The sequence below is a fragment of the Montipora capricornis genome, chromosome 9 (assembly GCF_036669925.1).
Source record: "Montipora capricornis isolate CH-2021 chromosome 9, ASM3666992v2, whole genome shotgun sequence".
NCBI classification, from domain to species: Eukaryota; Metazoa; Cnidaria; class Anthozoa; order Scleractinia; family Acroporidae; genus Montipora; species Montipora capricornis.
This window is the reverse complement of record NC_090891.1, coordinates 30742197-30749470: the sequence shown is the minus strand read 5'-3', so window position 1 is coordinate 30749470 and position 7274 is coordinate 30742197. Positions and strand designations below refer to the sequence as shown.

General features: G+C 38.5%; 1 long non-coding RNA gene across 1 annotated transcript; it reads right to left on the bottom strand.

The window, feature by feature from the left end:
- Positions 1-270: 270 nt before the first annotated feature.
- Positions 271-7086, bottom strand: LOC138017001 (uncharacterized). Its single transcript, XR_011125913.1, has 2 exons — positions 6890-7086; positions 271-2839 (listed from the first exon to the last, which is right to left on the bottom strand). It is a non-coding gene; the product is annotated as an uncharacterized lncRNA (long non-coding RNA).
- Positions 7087-7274: the final 188 nt, after the last annotated feature.

Genomic DNA, 7274 nt, shown 5'->3' with positions numbered 1-7274 from the left:
ACAACACCACCAAAAACTGCGAAAGAGCAGAATTTTTTTAGAGCGAAAGCCCCCTTATCTCTTAATCAGGATCCACTACTCAGGTGCGAAGAATCGACATGGGAGAGACAGACGGCTCTGCAGTGGACAGACAGACAGCATAGACAGACAGCTCTAACAATGTATTTTCTCTGTAAAACTGTCAATGATGCTGGTATCAAACGTTTGAATCACGTCAGTCCTCTTTCGATGACCGATTTGAACAACGCTCGAAGAAACAGTGACACAGTGTTTGAAAAAAAGTAGAAAATTTACTTCACAAACTATCTCGCTGGTTGGTTGTAATACAACTAGACTTTCTTCGTATGTTTTTTACGTCCTCAGGCATTAAGTACAATTTGTACACCCATGACAAGGATATTGTGATATAGCTGCTATGCCTGCGGGTGGCAACAAATGCTGGGTAGACTTTCATATACCGGACTAAAAAGGTGGAGAACGAAAGAATCATTGTTATTCCGATTATTTAGTCCTTGTTAATAAGGTATTGTTATGTTCGCTTTGTTCTTTTGTTTTATGGCTATTAATTATTTCGGATCCGGTATATGAAAGACCAGCCCAAATGCTTAGCTCGATTAGCCTACGTGTAGTCGTACCCTACCCCCCGAAGGTAGGGTACGGCTGCACGTAGAGTAAGCTCGATCTGCTGTTATTAACAATAAGAGCTGTTTGGCAAGGCACCATTTTACCACATTTTCATCTCAATTTAGTCTCAAGTCCCGAAATGTGTTTTTAAAATGGTTTTTTCTATTGGAAACTAAATTGACCCTATGGCGATGAGTTCTAATCTTTTTTTTTTTTCATCCGTAGTAGGAAAAAATATAACCTGTGAAAAAGAATGTTTTTAAACTTGAATGCTCGACTTGTACATGACGTTTTATAAACGTCCATGTTTGAGCTCCAAAATAATGATTTCCTCTAATGAATATGGCCACTTATCACGTACGTAAGAGTAAGCAATTAAAAATCAAACTGTTGTGGCCCTCGAAATGCTATGTTATAGGTAATATTTCGTGTTATGAATAGTGAAATCAAACGATCTATTCCTCAAACGCAACAATAACATTTACACTAAAGCTAATACTCGATTACAAAACGAGCATATGGAACTCAAAATTCGGGGTGTCCCGCGCCCCTGCATGACTGAGGCCCAGTGTCCACGTGTCCAATAAGAATACAAACTTTCAGTTTAGAACTGAACAAATATAAACTCGAAAAGAATACTATAATAAGTTATTGCGAAAAATCAATCTCTCGAGATCAGTATTGTCTTCGGTAAATCATCTCCGTTACAAATAGGGGAGTTTTGTTTTTTGCAAAAACCCTTCCTTTCTGTCAGACATTCGGATGATTCAAATGCTCATATAAATAATTCAATTTAAACAAAAAATCATTCGCATCTCTATGGTGAAATCTAAATACGATAAGACTTCTCTAATGTCATATAAATAAGCTAAACCATAACTTAACAAAAAAAAACACGGCAAAAAAACAAACAAACAAAATGGAACAATAACTATTAGTATAAACACTTTTTAAATTATATTCCTCATTATATCTCTTACACAGTAGGAGCTATTTAATCAGGCAATCAATTAGAGCGTTGGATTCCACGCGGTAAGGCCAGCTAAGTCCTAGGGTTATCTTTTTTCCCTCGATTCAAAGATCGAGAGATCTAATATAGAGAAAAGCTTGCTTTCTCTACTCGAAAATTTAATTTACAGCTCCTTGGTTTTTCTAGTTCAATTTATCGGCCTCTAGTAATAAATTGAATAAGAAAGAAAGCCAACCATTCCACCTTTGAACACCTACTTTTAAGCAAGAAGTTCGTCCGCTTTCTTAAAATGCGCGCGACAAATTCGTTATCTGCCGTTGGCGATAAAATTTGGCCGCATTTCTCAAAATAGATACTACAAAAATTCAGTTCAGTCAAGGTGATGAAGGAATTGTCAGTTTTTATACTGGAGACGTCTAATACGTCTAGACGATTTAGTTCGTCCAGACGTATAACGCGTCTCCCGCCCGTCTTTATACGGGACGAACTAAAATATGCATTAAATTAAACTGTCCAAAGTCGCCCCGACGTATTATACGTCTTTAGTGTAAAAACGGCCATTGTCAGGAGTTTCAAGAAAGATTAATTGTTTCAGTAACTTCTCTAACTCCTTTAAAGAAAAAGAGATGATACTACGTTGATTTGCTTTAAGCCAAATGTCATTAAATATCAGAGAATACAAGATAATGCTAATATTTATAAGAGTGCACATCTTCCCCCACCCTCTCCACTCTTGTACTGTTAGTACACAGGTCGATTGAGCGCGACGTGGACAAAAAAAGCATAAATTAGGGCAAGAAACAGTCGCGAGAGGAAGGTGCATTTTCCCTTCTCAGACTTTTCGCGGTGATTTTTCGCACGCTGGGTTTATCCGACCTTTGATAAAAAAGACGCTTTTTTTGCCCGAATGCCCGCACATCTTTTCCGGACTAGTTAGCCTTCCCATCGTGGTCTACAAAAAAAGATAAGCCGACAATACCTCAACTATATCAAGGCGTCTAATATTTTCTTCCTTGAGCGTCTTGCAAAAGTGGTACACGGTCAAACTCGGGTTGCTTGTCTTAAGGCAAGCAATAACTTCCTCTCCTGGGTTCTCGCTTATCTTAAGAGAATCAAGGTCCATCTTGTATTTGAAAGCAACCCGTTCCCACGCTTTGCACTTGTTGACCTCCTGACAAAGTTGATTTTCAACTCTCTGTTTTGTATTTATTGATCGGTCAAAAACGTCCTTTAGCAGTCTGTATCCTAGATAACCATAAAAAATAAATAAATAAATAAATAAATAAATAATAGAAAAAACTATAAACAGCTAAGGCATTTATTTACACCACCGACAAGCTGATTACATATAAGTGACATAAATGTATCTGTTATAAGTGCGGGTTATAAACGAAGGACAGAAGTGATCTTGCTCTTATCTGGAGAATTTAAGCAATTCTCTTATAGACACCTGACAAATTCTGGTGCCTTCGATGCGGGGATTCGAACCCATGACCCCTCTGGAGCATTGTACCCGCATCGCAGAGGTCATGGGTTCGAATCCCGTTGAAGCCGAATAAATTTTTCACATGTCTATAAGAGACAATTGCTAAATTGTCCAACACGTCTTTCTTTCGTTTACATGAAGTATACTATTCGAAAAGAGCAGGGGACGCGGTTCCCGGTGTGGCGGACTGGCTTGAATTCTCCAGAAAAAATGCGGCCGGCTTGGCAGCGATACCTAAATCAAAGTGGCTCTGAGACATTGCCTCGCAAATTTGTATTTCGTTCCCAGGGTCCCTCTTCTTCCCTTCTCTCGAGACCCTATGAACGAGGTTTTTCGCACATATCCATTGGTCATTTCAATATTATTCAGCAATAAAACTGTCGGTGTTACAAAGATGAGAGTTGAGTGACTCTAACTTAGTGCCGTAGTAAAATTGTCAGGAACATTTTGTTTGGTTAAGTGGAAGTGAAGGAATCGTGTACTAGTGAAAAAACTGTGACGGCAAAATGGCACATAGGCTATAAATACAACAAAAATTTGTAAGAATGTTAATTAACAGTGGCAACTCCCAGTGAGGTTTAGAGGATAGTACATTGACACAAACCCAACCTGCAATTATGCCGTCCCTCCGTACTGATAATAATATGCTAGAGGTAATCTAGGATTATTGAAGTGCGTTCGACAGTCGCTTTGGAAGCAGAGCAGAAAGGCAGCGAAAGAAACAATCTTTGAGCATACGATCATATACTTCTTGAGATGGTTTCAATAAGCGCCGAGAACTATGGGCGCGTTCTTTTGGGGCTATTCCGGAACAGGAATTCTCCGAATAGACGGTAATCGTGTTCTTTTGGGACCAGTTCGGCAGATGCGTTCTTTTGGGAACTGGTATTCCGTGTATTCTGTTATTCGTAAACCGGAATAAGAATAACTGGAATTTTCCCAAAAGAATGCGTCCTATGACTCGTGTGACAGGACTGAAAGACTGCGCCCTTGGCCAACCTTTGAATCACATTAAGTACAAAAGGCGATCTGTTTGATTTAAGAAGGTAAGTTGTGCTCAAAATTGTTGCGCATCGTTTCTGTGGAAACGATGCAACGTAAATAGCCCCATGAAAGAACACGTGGTTACTCGTAAAATATTAAACAAAGAAAGATTGAAGAAAATAAAAAGGAATCGAGTAACATTGGCATCAAGGCTGAGATGTGGATCATTTCTGGGTACACTTTAACTTCTTTTTAACAGTACGTTAAAGCGCGCATTGATGTGGTTATTACTTCTACTTTTCGTGTGAATAAAGTACAGTAATACTTGTGAATTTTACAGTCAAACCCGATGTACAGAAAGGTAGCACAAGCCATAAATACGAAAAGGTGGTTCTCAACCAATCACAATGGTTTAGTGAAGTGATGGTGATGAACATTAAGGCCTGTTCCAAACGTCGTGCTACTGCCGTGCCGAACTCAAATGAAATTGTCCTTTCGATTTAAGCATTTTTTTAAAAATGCATTTTGCATACTATTACGCTGGCTGGATGGTTTGTTTTGTCTTTTGAAACTTTTCAATGTATATCAACGCCGATCGACACTTTGGTATTCGCAGTCCGCCATGTTGATTACAGAGGCGAGAAGGACTGGTGGCAAATATGCCTCGATTACACGCTGTTATCTCTTCCGGTTTTCGCGAGCTTTAAAAGAAAACAATGAGAAAGCGCGCCGCGGGCGATGGAAATCCTAGTATATTGGCATATTTTTTCGAAGAAAGCACGGCCGCTTCCAGATGCAGGTGATTGAGCATAAAATGTATTTGATTTTCTGTTTATATAGACTTGAAAGACTGCGAGTCAACACAAATCCTAAGAACTGAATAAATTTCGTATGAACCACGGGTACAACTTTTGCCATTCTCAATTTCATTTTCGTTCTGTCCGTTCTTTTTCGTTAAGCTGTGATCACATCATTTCAGTTCTGTCAAGGTCCGCTCAACAATAGGCAATTTTTGTGGATCGTTATAAAACTGTAGTTAAAAGTGTGGATGTTATAAGGTGCGTGATCCAGTGTGTGCGATAGACCTTTTCACGATTTCGCACGCCAAAACTTACAGTAATGTATGGGAAAAGTCGGGAGTTTGATGCTCGTTAAGAAAGGTCGACATTCTGAAATTTCCATGAATTGCAAACTAAAGATACTAGCTAAAAAGGTTAACTTATTAAATTTGAGAAGTCTGGTCTCACTGAAAAGGCCGCAAATTAAGTTTTACTTTCATATACTGTATTTATCTGTGAAACCGATCCGCTGTTCACGGAAAATTTAGAAGCATTTGTATAAAAAACGAAAAGTACGATTTCTCGCTTCTCGTCTAAGCTGTACCCTTCAAATTTGATCATCAACATCTTTTGCTATGCATCAAACTCCCGACTCTTCCCATATTTACTGTAAATTCTGCCGTGTTTGCCCGGACCACAAACGTCCAATTTCGACGATTTGGAGTGTTACCTAAATACGTTTTTACTCTCGTACATGCTAGACAAAAAAAAAAAAATTAGCACAAGCTCATAGATTAAAAAGACAAGATGAACTTGTAAACGGAGAGAGGGGCGTCAGCAGTAAAGAGGATTAAGACACGAATGAGAAGTAGATTAAAGAATGACATGCTTGGTGCTTTGCTACACATCACATTGAATGGACCTGCAGTGAAGGAATCTGACCAACTAATTCAAGCCACTGTCAAAGAGTGGATAAGAATCAAGCCAAGAAGAAAAATCGCCAAACGAAGAGAAGCTGGGAGAGTCACATTTTCTGATGCTTCAGTGCAAGCTGATTTCGATCCTCCCTCCACACCTATCCTGCAGCTAAACACATCAGAGGATGAAGACATTGAAGATCATCAAATTGGCATCCTAGAAGAGGAGGTGAATGCAGCTTTGAAGGCAATGAACCTACCCCAGCCTGAAAGCTCAGATGGTGACCCCGATTATGATTCTGATTTCGATGACACTGTCTAAGACTTGATGAGATTTTCTTATTAACCCCCTAGTGAATGTGTTAGTAATTGTTACACTGATGTGTATTTCCAGGCAGCCAATTTCTCAGAACATGACTAAACACAATTTCATGAAGTATCAGCTACAGCTTACTGGTAAAAATCATGTACCATAACTCAACTGAAAACAATTATTTATATTCACAAGCTACCACTGTTTGTTTTCAGTTCATTTAAATCATAGGCTTTTAAATGATTAAAATAATAGTTTGCTGTTGTCAAAAAAATAATATTCAATATGATAATACATATTATAAATTATGACAGTCGATATATTGTATCCTGAATGGTTTAAATAGTAATCCAGTTTTCAGTATAGTGCGTCTGCTATATTATAGTGGTCTTAAAATTACAGGATAATGAATACAAATCCTCCTTTCTAGTCTATTAGTGGTGTAGAAAAATTAAAAAAGTCGTTTTTGATGTTAAGAAATATTCATCGTCTGTTGTACTCATTTTGGTACCTAGAATGCTGGAAATGGCATTTTCGAGCTTCTAGATTTAAAAATTTCTCAGGGGGCATGCCCCCAGACCCCCTAGACGGGCCTTATGGCCCTTAATTGTAACAGCCACCTACTACTGTTCTACCATCCGCCTACTTCAAATTTTATTGAAAACCCTGAGGTAGAGTTAAAAAGTTTGAGCGGTGTGGTGCTAACAAGAGCGAAAAGTTACACACAGTATTATTATCTAAAAACCCCGCTTCCACTTCCTTACAGGCTTTGGTGGATTACTTTAAATACAAAAACACAATTGTGTATCAACTCACCCCTTCCAGCAGATGGTTGCAACATCAAGTTCTGCTACATTCGATGTAATAAAAGATGAATTATGTTGGCCTGCATCACAGCTTCTCACATCACATTTATAGAAGCCAAAGTTTTGCACCTTGAGTGGATGAAGGATCAGGCTAGAGCTCTTTTCTTATGGTAATTCCTTCTCCATCTTTAAACCATTGATAAGTCACCTTAGTCCCTCCCTTTACTATGCACTTCAATTCCACTCGAGAACCTTCTGCCTGCTTTTGTGTGTTTGGATGTTCCACAATGGTTAATGAAGGGCATGATTCACCTTGAATTAAAAGGAAATATACCCTTCTCTAAGCAAATTTTTAGTCTGTATCAGCTTTTTGTTCAGTTACTAATTTGCTGTTT